Genomic DNA, 17500 nt, shown 5'->3' with positions numbered 1-17500 from the left:
GCCCCCCCCCCCCCCCATTCGCAATCTCCCCCAAGTCCTAATAGCAGAACCCCCTCCCCCCTTCCCCTCATACCAAATCTCTCGATCCGATTGCCCGCTGCCCTCATTCGTAGCAATCCCCTCCCCCTCCCCCTCCCCCCCTCCTCCTCCTCCTCCTCCTCCTCCTCCTCCTCCCCTCTCCTCCTCCTTCCCTCCTCCTCCTCCTACCTCCTTCCTCTCCTCCCTCCTCCTTCCTTCTTCTTCTCCTCCCCACCTCCTTCTTTTTCTTTCTTCCTTCTTCTCCTCCCCTCCATCTTTTCTTCCTTCCTCCTCTTTTACCCTCTATCCCTCCTGCCCCCCCCCCCCCCCCCCCCCCCCCCCGCCCCTTCCCGCGCCCGCCCGCCCCGGACGGGCCGGATCCCCACGCCCCCCCAAAAAACCCGGGAAAGGGAGAAAAATGCAAGCGCGCGCGAATTTATTCAAAAGCCGGTTAATTTTGCCCCGGATTTTAACGGCGGGAAGCGAGAACTGCGGCGATCGTGAGGGCTGAGAAAGGGAAGGTGGAACTGCGTGCGGGGGTCCGAGGAGGTTTGCCTCGTAAAAGAAGGGGGGCTTTACTCGTAGCGCTTTTCGATACTTAATGGACGGCGCAGGGACCGAGCGGTTGGCAACGGAAATGAAAAGACGGGAGGGGGAGGGAGGGGGTAGGAAGGGGGAGGAAGGGGGGTTTGAGAATGACGATAGAGGTTAAGGAAATCTGAGAGATAATGGAAAAGAAGAGAGAAGTGCGGAATTAAGAAGAAAGAGGGAAAGAGGGGGAGGAAGGAAAGAGACGAAAAGAATGGGCAAAGAGAGAGGGGGGAAGGGGGAGAAAAGGGGGAGAGAAAACAGAAGGATAAGGAGGAAGGAGAGGAGAGAATGGTGGAGAGGAGAGATAGGGAACGGCAGTTCGCGCTATCTCGCGCGAGAATTCGCTCTCGTCTCTCTCTCGCGAGCTTCTCTCTTCTTCTCTTCTCTCTCGCTCTCCTTCTCTTCTCTCCCCCTGCCCAAACACTACTTCCCCCCCAATTACTGTCCCACATCCACACACCTAAACCCACCCACCCCACCCCCCCCAACCCCACCCCACAACCACACCCACCCACCAACCCCCCCCCCCACACCACCCACCACCCACCCCAACCCACCCCAGCCCATCCCGCCCCCACCCACACACACACACACACACACACAAACACCAAAACATCCTCACACTCACAACATCACAACACACAACACAAGTATAGCTCTCTTATCAAATCCCCCCTCTCTCCCTCTCTTTGCATGCGAGCTCCCATTATCGCTGGTCAGCCCTCAGCAGTACCCGGTCGCTCGGCCCCCTCGCGCGCTCTCTCTCCCAATCCAAACCCCCAACCCCCCCCCCCCCCCCCCCCCTCCGCCCACCCCCCCTCCCCACCCCCCTCCCCCCCTACCCCCACCACCCCCCGAACCCAAACCATACAAACCCCTCACGCCATCCCGACCCGAACGCCGTATCCGTACGTCCGTCCTTACGCTTAAAAGGCTGTTACGGGGCATCCCGATGTATGCAACCGCGCGGTCCGTTTCGACTCTCATTCGTCCGGGCGGGGGGCGCCCACTCACTATCCTTCCGCTCTTCTTCGCCTGTCGCCTTCCACTTCTCGCTCGCTCTCGCACAGCTCGCCCCGCTCGCTCCTCTCTTTCCCTCTCGCTCTTTACTCCTCGCTCATTCCCGTCTCTCTCCCCAAACCTCTCTCTTTCCTCTCTCTCATCCTCCCTCCCCTAACTCTCCTCTCTACTCTCCCCAAACCACGCTCTCCCTCCCATCCCTCCTATTCTCCTCACCCTCCTCTCTCTCCACTCCTCCTCGGTCTCCTCATCTCTTGTCCTCCCACTACTTTCTCTCTCTCTCTCCTCGGTCCTCTCTCCTCTTCATCATCGGGTATTCTCTCCATCATCGCTAATTTTCTCCTCTCACTCTCTCTCCGTCCCCCCACTCCTCTCTCCCACCTCAATCACCTCTCTCCCAACCCCTCCCCTCCCCCCTCCCTCCCACCCATCCTCCCTCCCCAATCACACTCTCTCCCCCCTCCTCCCCCTACTCTCAGCTCTCTCCCCGTCTCTCTCGCTCTCGCTCTCTCTCTTCCATTCTCTAATACTCATTTCGTATTCTCACTCTCTCTCTCTCTCCCTCTCAATCTCTCTCCCTCCCTCCACATCCTCCATACTCTACTCTCCTCCACCCCACTCTCCCTACTCTTTCACTATTTTCTCTCTCCATCTTTCTCCCCCATTCACTCTTTCTCATCCTCCTCTCTCTCTCCACGTCTCTCACATCGTCTCCCTCTCTCTCCCTCCATCTCCACTCCCCACTCAATCTCCTCTCCTCTGTCTCTCTCCCCCAGCGCTTCTCGACTCCCCTCTATCTCCTCTCCGCCTCTCCCAACCCCCTCTCCCAAAGACACCTCACTCATCCCTCTCCCCCCCCCTCTCCACCTCACTCATCTATCCTCATCTCTCTCACTGCACCCCTGCTCTCCTCCTCACCTCATTCTCTCCTCACACTCTCGTCACGCTCCCCTCTCTACTATCCGCCGCCCGCCTCCTCATCCTCTTAACCTCCTCGTCCCTCGCATCTCTCTCCTCCCTCTCTCCCACACCTCAACTCCTCTTTCTCCCACTCTCTCCCCTCTCTCTCTAAATTCCCTCATGTTCGTATTTCTCTCTCTCTCCTCTCGCTCACTCCTCCTCCTCGTCTCCCTCATCTCTCTCTCCCATACTACTCCCCTCTCTCATCCTCTCTCTCCCACTCTCCCCCTCTCCCGACCCCCCCTTCTCCCTCCTCCTCCTCCCCCCCCTCTCTAACATCACCTTCTCATCTCACTCTCTCTCCCCCCCTCTTAAACCCTCGCATCCCCCCTCTCCCCTCCCCCACACTCTCCGTCTCCACATCTTCTCTCTTCTCCGGCGCATCTCTCTCTCCTCTCTATCTCCTCTCCTCACTCCCTCTCCCCTCTCCTACCTCACATCCATCTCTACATCCCTATGATCGGAGTCTCTACCCACAATCATACGATTTACTCACAAGATCCCCCAAAATTCCCGTCTCTAAACTTCTCCGTCCACTAATCTAGTCAGCCGTCTCCTCTCAGTTCCTCCCTCCGACTCAGTCCATGGTCGCACACCCAATCCTCTCTCCTCCTCATCCTCTCCTCTCCTTCTTTCTCTCCTCTCTCTTCACTCTCATATCTCGAATACACCCTCCGTTCTTTCTCTCTTCTCACCATCTTATCTCTCAATCTTTCTCTCTCTCTTCCTTCTTTCACCCTCACCTTTCTCTCTCTCTCTCCACACACTCTCACTCTCCACTCTCTCTCACACTCTCCACTTCTCCTCTCTCTCCTCTCTCTCCTCCTCTCTCGAAATCTCCCAAATCACACACTGACTCTCATCCCTCTCCCTCTATATCCTTCTCAAAATCTCTCAACCAATCCATCTCGTGAACCTTCTTCATCGTCACCAACATCTCCTACTCCACCCTACTCTCTAACCTCTCTCCTCCATCTCCCCGTCCTCTCACCTCGTCCTTCACCCTCACCATCTCTCTTTCTCTCTTCAACCCCACTCAAATTCTCACCCTCTCGGACCCGTCTCCACCCTCCCTCCCCTCATCCACTGGTCTCGACTCTCTCCTATCAAGATGCTAATCCCTGAAATACTCCAGACTTCATCCCTCTACATCTCTCCTTCTTTCTTCTCCTACTTCTCCACTTCCTCAATCACGCGGGCTCCCCCATCTCAATTTCTCACTATCTCCTTCATCCACCTCCAGAGTCTCCATCTTCCTCTGCCACCACCCTCTTCTTCTCTCCTCTCCTATCCCTCACATCCATCCTCACAGTCTATCCTCCTTGTCTAATCTCATCCCTCTCTCACCTTCTCCCTTCCCTTCCGAACTCTCCATATCCTCCTCCTCTCTACTTTTTCGCATCACTCCAAGCTCCGACTCACCCTCTCCTTCTTCTACTCTTAATCAATAAACTCTCTTCCTATCCCGCCATTACTCACCCTCCTCCTTCTCCTCTCTTCTTTCACCAGCCCTCCTCTCCCCTTTCTCCATTCTCTCGCTTACTTCAGATCTCCATCGCCTCAGCTCTCTCTCCGTCACCCAAAGATCACTCTGGCCACTCGTAAACGAATCTATCCAACTCAAACTCTCTCACAGAAATTCCTCACGTCGGTCCAAGCCAAAAAACCACTCATCCATCTCGTCCCAATCTAACTACTTCTCTCTCATCCCCCCAGTCCATCCTTCTCTTCCTTCTCCTCCTTGCTTCTCTCAATTCCTCCCCCCTCTCAACAGTCTCATCCATATCTCTCATACAGTTCAGTCATACAATATATCCTTACCACTTTCTTCCCATCTCTCCTCGGTTATCTCCTCTCACATCTCGATTCATCCTCGACACTCTCCTCTCAAATAGTCGGCCCACCGTCAAAAAGACGCGCATTGTCCTCTCGTCTCCTCATCCTCTCTTCTCTCTCTCTCGAGCTCTCTAGCTCTCTCAACTCTCCTATTCGGACTCTCCCTCCTTCTCCTGTCTCCTCTCACTCCTCTGTCTCTCTCACTCTCCACCTCACTTTCCTAAGTCTTCCCGTCCCCGTCGTCCAACCTATCCATCCACCAATCCCCTCCCTCTCACTAACCTTCGCTCCCATACACCTCTTCCTACATCGCGCACTCTCTCTCGGGGGGGGGGTCCGCTCTTTCTCTTCCAGCATCCTCTCCAATCTCCCCTCTCAGCTTCCTCTGTCGACCAGCTCCAAAATCTCTCCACTCCTCCTCTCCTCTAACCTCTCACATAATCCCACGCTACTCCTCTCAGCCTCTCATCTATTTCACTCTCATCTCACCTCTCCATCGTCTCTAAAAACTCTCATACACTACTCTCTCATAAACAAATCTCTCGTCTCCGTCTCACACTCGTACTCTCAGTCGCTCTCGTCATCTTCGTTCCTTCCTCTCTCTCTCCTCAAACACTTCTCTCTCTCTCTCAAAAACTCTACTCTCTAATCCTCTCTCCTCTCCATCCTTCTCTCTCTCGGACATCCTCCACGTCTCATCTCGCGACTATCTCTCTTTCATCCGCAATCTCTTCAATCATCCCTCTGGTCATCGTCTCTCTCCCCGTCTCTCTGATCCCCATCCGCTCTTCTTCACTCCTACTCTCCACTTCTCTGTCTCCCATCAAAACTGTCCTCGTCCCCCCCACCACTCTCTCCAGCCTCTCTCCTCCAAACATCTCGTGATCTATCCCTCTCCCCCGCCACTCCTCTCCCATCCCTCCTCCTCATCCTAACTCACTCTCCACTCCCTCCCTCACTCTCCAAAACCTCACCCCTCCCATCTCCCACGAACACATCAAACCCACTTACGACCTCACCGCTCCCCTCGTGTCCTCCATCTTCCTCCCCTTCTCTCTCACTCTACGTCTCTGTCTCCTCCACTCAACGGATCACTCTCCTTCCTTCCCTCTAATCATCTCTCCTCTCTCCACCCCTCTCCCATCTTCTCTCTCTCCGCTCTCTCCACCTCCAGTCTCCCTCATCATCTCTCCATCGTTCTCACGCACTACTCACCATCCCTCCTCCCCCTCTCAACCCTCTCTCCTCTCTCGTCTCTCTCCCCCTTCTCCCCCCCTCTCCGCCTCAACTCCTCTCCTTCGTTCTCAAACCCATCTCCCCCCATCCCCTCCCCTCATCCCCTTTCTACGCCCCTCCACCAACCATCTCACGCCCTCCTCTGACTCCTTCACCTCCATCCCACTCCCCTCTTTCACTCTTATATCCCACCTCGTCCTCCCACGACTCTCATCGCAAACCTATCCTTCTGCCTCTCTTTGCTTCTCATCCCTCACACTCCCTCCTCCCCCTCTCCCCCCCCCGTCTCCCATCTCCCGCATCACCACTAGCTTCATCGGCGCCCGTCATACTCACATCATCCCCTCCCTCCCTCGCCTCCGCCCTCGCCTTCTCTTCCCTCATGCATCCCCTCTCCTCTACCCCCGCCCTCATCTCCTCCCGAGACTTCTCTCCTCCTGAGCCTTCTCCTCCACGAGTCACCCAGAACTCCAATCGCCCTCACTCGTCTCTCATCCTCTCCCCTACTTTCTCAAAACACCTACCCTCACTCCTCGCTCCCTTCCAGTACTCCCTCACCTCTATCCTTCATCCAGACTCGCTCCTATCTCCGTCTCCATTCTCAGCCGCTCCAGTCTCTCATCCCGCTCCCACTCTCCACTCACATACGCCCCACTTCCCCTCATCTCACCAGTCCCTCTTCATTCTCAAGCTCTCCCTCTCCACACCCCCCTCCCTCCCGGACCGGTTCTCCCTCCCACACTCTCATCAATCGTCTCCTCCCCCCTCTTTCCCTCTCTCCTCCCCCGCTCCTCAATCTCTCTCATCTCTCCTCTCTCCATCCTCCTCTCTCCACTTCCCTCCTCTCCCCTCCTCCCAATCATCGCACTCCCCTAAGAAAATCATCTAAATTCTCTCTCTCTCATCTTCTACCCTCTATTCTCTCTCTCACTCTCTCCAACTTCTCTCCTCACTGTCTCTTCACCTCTCTTCCTCTCATCTCCTTCGTCTCCTCATCTCCTCTCCTCGCTCCTCACCTCCACTCCATCTCGTCTCCAATGCCATCTACGTCCCTCTCTCCTCAATCACTCCTCCTCTCCCCTCCTCGACTCTCCTCCTCTCTCCCCTCCTCTTCGACTCTTCCATCACATACAACTCATTCCCTCCTCTCCACCCCCCTCACATCTCCTCCCATCATCTCGACTCACCTCAGCACTCTCCCTCACTTACCGCGACGCTCCTCATCCTCACTCTCTCCGCACCTTCTCTTCTTCTCTCCCCACCTCTCACATCAGCAATCTCGATCTCCTTCCCTTCTCTCCTCCTCTCGCCTTAACAACATCTCATCATCTCCAGCCTCTTCCTCTCCTCTCTCTCCTCTCTCCCCTCATCTCTCCCTCTCTCCATCCATCCGCTTCCTCCGTCCTCCCTCCGTCTCTCCTCCTCATTCGCCTCAAATCTCTCCGTTCTGACTCAGATCCTCTCCTCTCCGATCTACTCTCCTCTCTTCCACTCTCTCCTTCCCACGTCCTCCACTCCCTTCTCATTCTCTCCTCATCACGTCTGTCATCTCCTCCTTCCTCTCAGCTTTCTCCACCTCCCTATTCCCACTCTTCTGCGTACCATCTACGTCAGTATACTCACACGCATCTCCCCCACTTCCCTCTTCATCGCTCCCTCATCATATCGCACTCCTCTCCTCCTCTCCCCACTCCACTCCGTCTCTCTTTCATCGTCCCATCTATCATCCTCTCTCCCTCTCACCCTCACTCCTCTTCCTCCCTCTCAGAGCCCCCCCCTCGTTCCATCCACTTCTTGGCTCTACAATCAGAATCTCTCACCAACCACCTCCCACCGTCTCTACCCTCCTACTCTCACTCTCCTAAATCCTCCCCTCACACCTCTCTCTCCTCTCTTCTCCTTTCATCCCTCACATCCTCCCTCCTTCACTCATCATCCACACTCCCCATCCTCCGTCCCATCTACTCTCGGATCTCTCTCCCCCCTCCACACATCCCACTACAACTACCTCCTCCACCCCCCTCCACTCCTACCACCCCACCATTACACACAACACACACCTCCACCACCACTCACACGCGCCCCCACCCCAACAACGCACCCAAACTACGCAACCCTCCAACTCACACACTCTCTCAAGTCAATACCCACACCACTCACAATCACCTCACCCTCAACCCTCTCTCGTCTCCTTTCTCTATCTCCTCTTTCTCTCATACTCTCATCCCTCCTTTCCAACTCTCCTCAATCTCATCGAATCGTCACTTCTCTCATCACTGTCTCGTCTCCCATCTCACTTCAACCTCACGTCTCATCTCACATCGCTCAATCTACCCTCGGATCACACGTGCTAGCCGGCGTAAGGACTCTCTCTGTCTAGATCTCACTCTCTCAACTCTCTCCCTCCTCTCCTATCTTCTCCGTCCCCCTCGCCCACCACCTCTCGCCCCCTCCCTCTTCTCTCCTACCACCCTCAAAATCCTTTCTCTCTCTCTCAACATCTCTCTCTCTCTCTCACCACTCGTCCTATCCGTCTCGTCTCTCCCTCCCAGTCTCTTCCCTCAATTCTCTCTCTCTCCCTGTCTCCTCACTCTCCTCTCTCTCATTCTCTCCTAAATCCTACGCATATCTGCTATCAATCCTTCTTCTCTCTCTCTACCATCTCCGACCTTCTCACTCTCTCTCCCCTTCTCACCCACATCTCCTTTCCTCTCTCTCATCCCTACTCTAACAAAAGTAATGAACAAACCCACACAACCGCATGAGAAGCGGAAACCTCGCAGGTCACTCTCCGCTCCCCCGTCCCAAGTATCCTGCTGAGAAGAGCATCACTATGATAGTAAATTATAAAGGTGATTAATCATCCCTCACTCCTTCTCTCCTCATCTCCTCCTTCTCTCCCAATCCCCCCCTCTCATTTCTCCGCCCTTCTTCCTTTCTCCTCTCTCTCTCCTTACCCTCATCTCTTCTCCTTCGTGACCCACTCTCTCTCTCTCGTCATCTCATTACTCTTCTACCACACACTCACGAGACTCCCTCTCCCCGTTCTTCGACAAATCTCTCACAATCAGTCTCCAGCTCTCCATCTCTCCATCTCCACTCCCACATCGCACCATTCATCCTCAATTCACCACTCGCCGCCCATGCTCATCTCTCTCCTTCCTTCTCCGTCCCCCCCCCCCTCTCCACCCCCCCCCTCTCCTCTTCTCCTCTCCACCCTCCACACCCTCTCTCCTCCTCACTCTCTCTCTCATCCATCACGCTCCAATACTCTCCATTCCTTCTCATCGTCTCTTCATCCAACTCCGTCTCCCCATCCACCTCATCCCTCACCTCGTGCTCCCTCTCCCGTCTCCTACTCTCTCTCTCCTTCTCTCTCTCTCTCTTCCTCCCCTCTCCTCCTTCTCCTCCCTCTCCTCCTTCTCTTCTCACTTTCTCCACCTCTGTCATACTCCTTCCTCCATTCTCCCTCACTCCTCCTTCTCCACCCTCCTTCTCCTTCTCCTCATCGCTCACTCTCTTCTCCCTCCCCCACTCCCCCCACTCTCTCTCCCCTCCCCCCTCTATACCCTCTCCCCTCTCCTCTTCTCCCTCTCTCATCCCTCTCCCCTCACCTTCTCTCTCTCTCTCTCTCTCCTCCTTCGTTCCCATCTCTCTCTCTCAACCTCTCCATCGTCTCTCCTCCCTCGTCATCTCGTCATCCACTTTTCACTCAATCAACTCTCTACTCTCTCACTCTCTCTCGATCTTCCGTACATCTCCCTTCCTCCTCTCTCCTCAGCCTTCCTCTCTCAGTCTCTATTATTTTAAATATTATAATTTTGCCCCTTTGTACAGTCCTCCTCTCTCCCGTCTCTCGCTCTCTCCCGATCTCTCCCACTCCCAACATCTCTCTCTCTCTCTCTGCCATCTCTCTCTCCCCTCTCTCTCTCTCTCCATCCTCTCTGACTCTCCATCCTCCTTTCCTCTCTCTCATCAATCGTCATCCTCAATCGTCCGACTCCCCTCTCTCTCGTAACTCCATCTCCTTCAATCCCACTCCCCTCTCACTCTCTCGTCCCGTCTCTCGCCCTCTAGTCTCTCTCTCTCCTCTCTCTCTCGAAACTCCTTTGACATCTCTCTCTTCTCTCTCTCCTCTCGTCCTGCTCCCCAATCTCTCTCAACTCACTAGCGTCTTTCCAGTACTTCATATCTTCCTTCTCTCCTCTCTCTCTCTCATCACTCCGATCTTTCTCCCTTGTCCTCAATCTCCTCCTCATCCTCGGTCCTCTCTGCCTCTCCATCCGCACTCGTCCACTCCTCCACACTCTCCCCTCTCACATCAGACTCGTCTTCCCTCCCCCTCTGCGGCTCCTCTCTCATCTCTCAACCCTCGTCAATCTCTCTGCAATCTCTCCTTCCTCTCCCCCTCCTCTACCCCCCCCCCTGCTCTCCTCTGCCTTTTTCCCTCCCCCCTCTCTCGATCACTCTTCCCTTTCCCCCCCATCTCTCTCTCTCTCTCTATCTTCTCCCTCCTCTCTCTTAAACCTCTCTCCTCCTCCATCATCCATCTCTCCTCTCTCTCTTTCTCTCACTCTCCTACCCCCTCCCACCGCCCCCTCTCTCTCTCTCACCCTCTCCCATTCTTCTCTCCCCGCCCTCCCCCCTCTCTCACTCTCAATCCGTCAAGTCAACTCGTCCCTCCTTCCGCTATTCTCTTCATCCCTCTCATCTCCCCTGAAAACCTCTCCGATCCTCTCATCTCTCATCACTCCCTCTCTCGCCTCGCATCCTTTCTCCCATCCACCCTCTCCATCTCTCTCCTCTACCCCTCATCATTACGCCACACATCTCCATCTCCCTCTCTCCCCTCACCCACCACCCACCCGGGGCCCCCTCCCTCACTCTCTCTCGCACTCTCTTTCATCTCTCTCTCTCCTCCACCCCCACCTCACTCTCTCCTACATCTCTCTCTCATCTCTCTCCTCTCTCTCCTCATCTCTCTCTCCTCAATCTCTCCTCCCCACAGACTACTCGTCCGTCTCTCATCTCTCTCTCTCTCACTCTCTCGCTATCCAGTCTCTCTCGCATTCCCAATCTCACCCCTCCTCGCCTCCTCCTCATCTCGCCCTCCTCCTCCAATCTCCTCTGCTCTCTCTCTTCTCCTCCTCCTCCTCCCCACCCCTCTGCCATCCACTCTCTTCCTATCCCACTCTCCTCTCTCAATCTAAGTTCCTTCCTCTCCTCCTCTCTCCCTCGCTCGCCATCTCTCACGTCGTCAATCTCTCCGAATCTCTCTCCCTCCTCCCTCTCCTCTCCCTCTCCTGGTCACTCTCTCTCCTCTCTCTCTCCTCCTCCTCCCTCTCACGAGACCTCTCCCACCCACCCTCCCCTACTCATCTCTCCTTCCGGCGTCCTCCTACTCCTATCCCTCCCTCCACTCACCTTTCTCGCCGCTCATCCACCTCAAAAATCCATAACCCCCAACGTCGTAACCCCTCCTCATCACACATCTTCCTACCCCATCATCCTCCCATCCGCTCATCTCATTCTCTCTCATCACTCCTCCCCACCCTCTCTCACTCCTCTCTCCTCTCTACTCTCTCCTCACTCCTCCTCTCTCCACATTCTCCGTCATCCTCGCCTCTACAGAACAATCCCTCTCTCTCATCTCCTCTCTCTCCTACTCTCTCCTCCCCACCCTCTCTCCTCTCCCATCCTTTTCATCTCCCCCTCTCCTCTCTCCTTTCTCTCTCTCTCCCCTTTTTCTCCTCTCTCTCTCTCCTTTTCCCCTCCCCCTTCCCTCTCTTCACATTTCTTTCATTCTCACTCTCTCTCCTCTCTCCTCACATCCTCACTCCTCGCCCCACTCTCTCTCCCATCGACCCTTCTCTCTCCCTCATCCACCCAGCCTCTCTCCGCTCGTCTCTCCCTCACATTCTCTCAAGCTCTCTCCCCTCTCTGCTCTCTCATCCCTTCTTTTTCTTCTCTTCTATCTCTCTCAATCTCCTCCTTCTTTCACTCTCTCTTTCCACCCTCTCCTTATTCCTTCTTTCTCTTATTCTCTTCCGTCCCCCCCCCCGCCCCTCTCACTCTCTCTTACCCCTTCTCCCTCTCTCTCCTTCTCATCTTCTCCTAACTCCCTTCTACTTCTCCCCCGCCTTCTCTCACCCCCCCCCCCCCCTCTCTCTCTCTCTCTCTTCATCACTCTCTCAGCCCATCCCATTCCTCACCCCTATCTTCCACGAATCTCGTCTCTCTCTCTCTCTCTCCCTCCTCCTCCTTCCCCACTCCTCTCTCTCCTCTCTCTCTCCCTCTAACTCTCTCCACCTCTCGCTTCCCCTCCCCTATCTCACTCCTTGCTCTCAGCACCTCCTCCAATCCGCCTCCACTCCCTCCCTCCCTCTCCTCTTCTACTCCTTCTCAGATTCCACCTCTCTCCTCTCTCTCGTCTCATCTCTCTCTCTCTCTCTCACCCCCATTCTCCGACCCTCCCCACCCACGCCTCTCACTCACTCTATCTCTCCTCATTCTCCCAACCTTCATCGCATCAGTCTCCACACCTCTCTCCTTTCCCGCCGTACTCACCCCCTCACACTCTCATCCCCCACCCATCTCTCCTCTCCCCCACTCATCCCTCTTCTCTCTCTCTCTCTCTCTCTCCTCTCTCTCTCTCTCTCACCCTTTCGATTTCATCCCCTCTAGTCATCTCACTCATCGCCTCTACCACTCTCTTCCTCTTATAACAGCTCTCCTCTACTTCTCTAAACTCTCTCCTCTTTAATCCTACCTTCACTCCTATTTCACTATCTCCCTTGCACTACTCACTCTCTCTACTCTCTCTCTAACTCTGACTCTTTGCTCTACTATGCTCTACTCTTCTCTCTCTTAAGCTCCCTCTCTCTCCTCCTAACTCTCCACTTTCATTTTCTCCTCTCCTACCACGCTCATTTCTCTCTTCAGTTCTCATCCTCTTCTCTTCTCTTCTATCTCTCTTCCTCCTCTCTCTCCTATCTTCCTTTCAGTCGTTCTAGTCTCATTTCTCTCATCATGACTCTCTTGCCACAATTGTTCTCTTTATGCTCTTTCCTTCATCGCGGAGAGGATTCTGTACTCTTTTACTTCTAATACTCTAATCGATCATCCTTCCTCTTCTCATCTGTCTGTCTCATTATACCTCTCTTTACTCTTTCGTCTCTTCGTATTCCTCTTCTAACTTTCTCTATATCTCTCAACTTCTCATGCAGCTCTCTTACTAATCTGTCTTCATCCTACTACTCCTCCTCTCGACTCTCTTACTTGCTCATCTACTTTACTCTACTCTACTTCTCTTCCCTAAAGTCTGATACAATCTGTATTCTTTTCTCCCTCTCTCCTTCCGCACCCCACCCCCCTCTCATCCTCGCGCCCATCTTCTATTAACTCTTCTGTCCCCTCTCTCTCTATGGTCTCATCTATAACTCTCTCTTCACTAAGTCACTTTACTTATACTCTTCTCTCAGAACTAAGTCCCAAAACTCTCTTAAAGCAGCCAAGTCTCTATCTCTCACGTCTTCTTATATCTCTTCTTAAAAATCTTCTTTCATCGTCTTCCCCTAGTATCTCATCTCTGTCTTTCTCATCGGTCTACGTCTCTCTCTCATCTATCTAATTCCTAGCACTCTATTCAGCTTCATCTTGCATCTTAGCATTCTTTTATCACTTACTTCTCTCTTTTACTCATATCTCTCTACCATCTTAATCTACTCTCACTTCTACTCACAACTTCTAATCTGATCTGTATCTATCTCTAGTCTCTCCTGTTCTCTTTCTCTTTCTCTCTTTCTCTCTCTATTCTCTTCTCCATCGCCTATCTACTTTCTTTTGCCTCTCTTCTACCGCTCGTCCTCTCTACAATCACTGCTCTCACTCTATCACTACTTCTCTTCTCATAATCTCTCTTCTCAGTATCTCTCCCGTCAGCCTTTCTACTATCTCTTCACTCTGTACTCTAGCTCTTCTCCTCTCTTACCATCAATCCTCTTTCTGTCTCTCTTCTCTATCATCTCACCTACTTTATCTTTGTATATCTCTAAATCCTTCTTACTCTGCTTCTTGCTCTCATATTATTCTCAATCTATGTCACTTCCACTCTTGCTCTCTCTCCTTCTATCTTCTACTTCTTTGCAATCTCCTCTATCTTTCTATCTCAACACAGTCTGTGGCTTCTCCTCTAACACTCTCACTCTCTCGAGATCTCTCCTTCCTCTATCTCTATCTACTGTCCATCAACTTCCCTCCTTCATCTCCTCACACCTCTGTCTTTACTCTCTCTTAGTCTTACTACGTCTAAACGACAGTCTCCTCTTACATCTCTAATCATTTTAACCTCTCTCGTATCTCTTTCTTACTATCCTAATCATTGTCTCTCCATCTCTAATTTCTTCTTCTATTCTCTTCCTCTTTCTTGATCAATCTCTTTTACTCTCTACCCTAATCTTCTAATCACTCACCCCCCCATACCCTAACCGGATCTATCTCTCTCTCTCTTCTCTTGGTCATCGTCTCCTTTTTCTCTCCTTCTGTTTCTCATTCACTCTAGCTCTCCTTCGCTCCTCTCTCTCGTCTCTTCCTCTCTCGATCTCCCGTTCTCCCCGCCCCCGCTCCTCCGCCGCCCGCCCTTTCTCCTTCTTTCTCTCACCTCTCTCTCTCTCTTCTCTCTCCTCTCTCTCCCTCTCCCTCCCATCCTCGCCTCTCTTAATGCTCTCTCACTCCTCTCTCACCTCCGTCCCATATCTCTCTCTCACTCGTCTCTCTCCTCCCCTCTCTCTCTCTTCTCTCTCTCTCTCTCTCCTCTCTCTCTCTCTCTCTCTCCTCCCCCCCCCCCTCTCTCTCTCCTCTCTCTCCTCTCCCTTCTCCCCCCCCCCCCCCCCCCCTCTCTCTCTCTCTCTCTCTCTCTCTCTCTCTCTCTCTCTCTCTCTCTCTCTCTCTCTCTCTCTCTCTCCTCCCCACCCTCTCTCTCTCTCTCTGTCTCTCTCCTATTCTCTGTCTCTCTCCTTTTCTCTCTCTCTCTCTCCTTTTCTTTCTCTCTCTCTCTCTCTCTCTCTCTCTCTCTCTCTCTCTCTCTCTCTCTCTCTCTCTCTCTCTCTCTTTCTCTCTCTCTCTCTTTCTTCTCTTCTATCTCTCTCTATCCGTTCCTTCTTCTCTCTCTCTTTCCTCCCCCCCCCCTCTCTCTCTCTCCTTCTCTCTCCTTCTCCCTTCTCCCCTCTCTCTCTCTCTCTCTCTCTCTCTCTCTCTCTCTCTCTCTCTCTCTCTCTCTCTCTCTCTCTCTCTCTCTCTCTCTCTCTCTCTCTCTCTCCTAAACCCCATTTTCACATAATTTCGTTCTCCTTTGCCTCTTCCTTTTCTCCCTTCATCCATGTTTCCTATGTCTGTCTTTTCTATCTGAACCACTATGTATATTATAATACATTAGCCGGCAATCACACTGAATGAAATGCCATAGGCCATTATATTTCAGATCTTCATAAAAATACAATTCGATCATCCATCGACCTCTTCCAGATCACGAACTCCGCCAAGGAAATGACAAATCTATTAGAATCATATTTAATTTCCGACGCCGCAGACCATTCATTTCGTTCATGGCGTATTCGCACGCGCACACACCCCCCCCCCCTCCTCTGTCCCCCCCCTCCCTCCACGTACCACCGAAAGGGGCAGGCTGTAGGCCACCACACCCCGTTATATCCTCTTCACATATACATGAACATATTGGATGTGCGTTTGCCCGCGTGTCGTGTGTACAGGAGGCTCCCATGCCTGCGGTCCGTCCGCGGCCGTGCGGTTCCGCTGTTCCGTTTTCCCTAAGCAGGGGCGACACGCACAAATCATGTCCGCCGGATAACTTCCCTTTCCTCTTTCTTCTCCTCTCTCTCTCTCTCTCTCTCTCTCTCTCTCTCTCTCTCTCTCTCTCTCTCTCTCTCTCTCTCTCTCTCTCTCTCTCTCTCTCACACACACACACACTCACACTCCCAAGGAAAACGAAAGAAAACACGCAAGGCTTCCATTACCGGCCGTCGATGACTCTATCCCGCCCGGCAAGCGGAAGGGCCAACAAGAAACAGGTAACGAGATACTCTGTTACCTTTATTAATACTTTTCCGGCAGGTAACGAGATACTCTTTTACCTTAATGAATACTTTTCCGGCAGTTAAGGGCGCTGGTCTGATCAGTCACCCGAACGAAACGTGATTTACTTTCGCACATCACGCTCTATGAATCATCTTTTCTATCTTACGTCATCATCATCTTCATTATCATTATCATCACCATTATCACTATTATTATCATCATCCTTATTATCAATGTCTGTAAACAGTGACACAAGAAATCAAATTAACTCTTTAGTATTCCTTCCATTAAGGTCAAAATTGGCTCATAATGCTGCTACGTGACGAAAAAAAGATCGTCCTAGTTTAAATTTCCTTAATATCACCATCAGCATTCTTATTACTCTTACTGTTATTATTATCATCATTTTATCAACCTCTTTTAGGTATTCACGCGGTCGGAACAACAGGCTTACGACACTGTTCAGTCACGTAAAAAGCTCACCCTGGTTTGTTTTTCTTTACCACGACCATTTTAATTCTTATCACTCTTGTTCTAATTCTTACAATATTTATTTTTATTTTCTATATATTCTTTTTTGGGGGGGGAGGGGGCACATCATACCAACAAGCTTATGACACTGCAACGTCACGCCACGCCAAAAGTTCACCCTAGAATCATATTTTCTTTATCATCATCCTCATTCACATTCTCACCGTCATTATTAATAGCTGGTCAGTCAAAAGCAACAGGCTCACGACACTGCAAGTCACGCCGAGAGATCACCCTTGTTTGCCAAGATGAACATCACCATCGGTTATTTTTTTTCTGAGGACAGCAGGCTTAGGACACTGCCCCGTCATGCACGCGAGAAAAACGGGCAATGACACCAAAGCGAAGCAACTGGAAACCCAAGGCGAGGGTGGCGCATGACACTCCGAAAGACGCGGGAGGATTTCGGGTAGGGAGTGGCATTTGGCGCATTTTTTTTGTTTTCGGATTCTAATGGCGACTATGTCATGTTTTTTTGGAGTTTAATTATGTTCAAAATATGTCTCTTCTAATCGTTCATTGGCCCACCTGCTCTCGCGCGTCACGAGAGCAGGTCCCTGGCGAGCGACGGCGTGGGAGCCGAGGGAGCCAGCCCTGCACGCCGCGGGAAAGGTGTGACAAATATTGTATTACGCTAATTATGGTGCCTTCGGGACCGTCCGCCGGGAACTCTCAGCCGTAATCGCTTGTGGATACGCAAGAACGGGGGAGCTCCTTTCATTCGAGAGAGAGAGAGAGAGAGAGAGAGAGAGAGAGAGAGAGAGAGAGAGAGAGAGAGAGAGAGAGAGAGAGAGAGAGAGAGAGAGAGAGAGAGACAGAGACAGAGAGAGAGAGAGAGACAGAGAGAGAGAGAGGGGGGGGGGGGGGCTCCGTTTGGCGATGTACGCTCGCGGAGGGAGCCTTTGCTTTACAACTTCTATCTCTGTTCGTCTTCACATACACACACACACACACACACACACACACACACACACACACACACACACACACACACACACACACACACACGCGCGCGCGCGCATGCATACTTTCCGGAGACCGTTTACAAGTCGCAATAAGTATCGCATTCTTATTTCAAACAGTTAGAATAAAACTATGGCACAGGCTTCCCCTTCCCGTCCCGTCCGCAACCCGATGTTCATCTCATATCCTTTCATGTAACACTGCAAGACAATGCAACAGATAAGAGGACCAAACTGGTATTGATATTCGGTCC

At 52.5% G+C, this 17500-nt stretch overlaps 1 protein-coding gene across 2 annotated transcripts in view; it reads right to left on the bottom strand.

Moving 5' to 3' along the window:
- Nucleotides 1-17500, bottom strand: part of LOC125046619 (lysosomal-trafficking regulator-like) — a 91093-nt gene that overhangs the window by 23772 nt on the left and 49821 nt on the right. The gene's annotated exons all lie outside the window — the stretch shown is intronic.

The sequence above is a fragment of the Penaeus chinensis genome, chromosome 39 (genome assembly GCF_019202785.1).
Source record: "Penaeus chinensis breed Huanghai No. 1 chromosome 39, ASM1920278v2, whole genome shotgun sequence".
Lineage (NCBI taxonomy): Eukaryota > Metazoa > Arthropoda > Malacostraca > Decapoda > Penaeidae > Penaeus > Penaeus chinensis.
Note: the sequence above shows the minus strand (reverse complement) of the source record. Positions and strands in the feature narration are given on the sequence as shown.